The sequence below is a fragment of the Nothoprocta perdicaria genome, unplaced genomic scaffold (assembly GCF_003342845.1).
Source record: "Nothoprocta perdicaria isolate Ctin4 unplaced genomic scaffold, notPer1 scaffold_589, whole genome shotgun sequence".
Lineage (NCBI taxonomy): Eukaryota > Metazoa > Chordata > Aves > Tinamiformes > Tinamidae > Nothoprocta > Nothoprocta perdicaria.
This window is the reverse complement of record NW_020455853.1, coordinates 21339-22628: the sequence shown is the minus strand read 5'-3', so window position 1 is coordinate 22628 and position 1290 is coordinate 21339.

Here is a 1290-nt window from a genome sequence, read left to right as displayed (position 1 = left end):
CGGGATGGGCCCCCGTGGGGATGGGCCGGGACCCCCCGCGGGTCCGGCACCACGGAGACGTCCCCAGGCGCGGGCCGGGCCCGGGGGTCCCGGGGACAGGGGCCAGCCCCGAGCGCGGGGACGTCCCCGGGCCCCCCGGCCCCTGCCCGCCCTCCCGGCTGCACCGGGGGCGTCTCGGGGTCCCCCCGGCCCCGCTCGGACCCGCGGGTCGGAGCTCGCAGAGCCCCTGGCTGCATCGGCGCCACCGCCGTCCCCCCGGATCCGCGGCCGTCCCCCCAGATCCACCATCCTCCCCCCGGATCCACCATCCTCCCTCCGGATCCGCCACCATCCCCCTGGATCCGCCACCGTCCCCCCGGCTCCACCACCATCCCCCCGAATCTGCCATCGTGCCCCCGGATCCACCATCCTCCCTCCGGATCCACCACCGTCCCCCCGGATCCGCGGCCGTCCCCCTGGCTCCACCACCGTCCCCCGGCTCCGCTGCCCGCGCAGCCCCCCACCGCCCGGACCCCAGAGCCGCCCCCCTGCCTCCCCAGAGCCGCCGGCCCCCGCGCCCCGTCCCCGGCTCCCCGCTCCCTGCTTCCCGCTCCGCGGTGGGCGCTGCGGCTCCCGCGGGACGGGGCCAGGGAGGGGACAGCCAGCCGGGGTCTGGGGTTCAGTCCAACTTTTCTCTCATTTTTGGGGGTTCCCCGACATTCAGCTCTGCTGGGGAGCGGGGGGTGGGTGTGTCAGGCCCAGCACTGCTGCAGACCCGCTCAGGGCTGAATGGACCCTGCAAATCCCTCTTTTTTTATGTTTTTTTCCTTAAAAAAAAATGAAGAAACAGCTCTTATCTCTTTGCCGTGGCTGGCGGGTCCCTGCCCGGCGGGGGTGACGCGTGCGGAGCCCCTCTCCCCAGGGCCCTGCTCCCCTCCGGGCCCTGCTCTCCCAGTGCGGGCGCCGAGGGCCAGGGGCGAGCAGGGATTCCTCGGGAACGCCGGGCGGCTTGGGGGTACCAGGGAGCACCCCCAGACCCGCTGCGGGGACACAGGGCGGGCAGCGGGATAGGGCAGTGAGAGGGGCTGGGGGGCGCCGCTGGCACCCGGGTACTGGGGCTGGGGAAGTGGTGCTGGGAGATGAACAGAGATGGGAGAAGATGAGAGATGGGTGGTGCTCAGGGTGGGTGATGGTCAGGGTGGGTGATGGTCAGGGTGGGTGATGCCCAGGGTGGGTGATGGTCAGGGTGGGTGATGCTCAGGACAGGGTGATGTCCAGGGTGGGCGATGCTCAGGGTGGGTGATGCTCAGG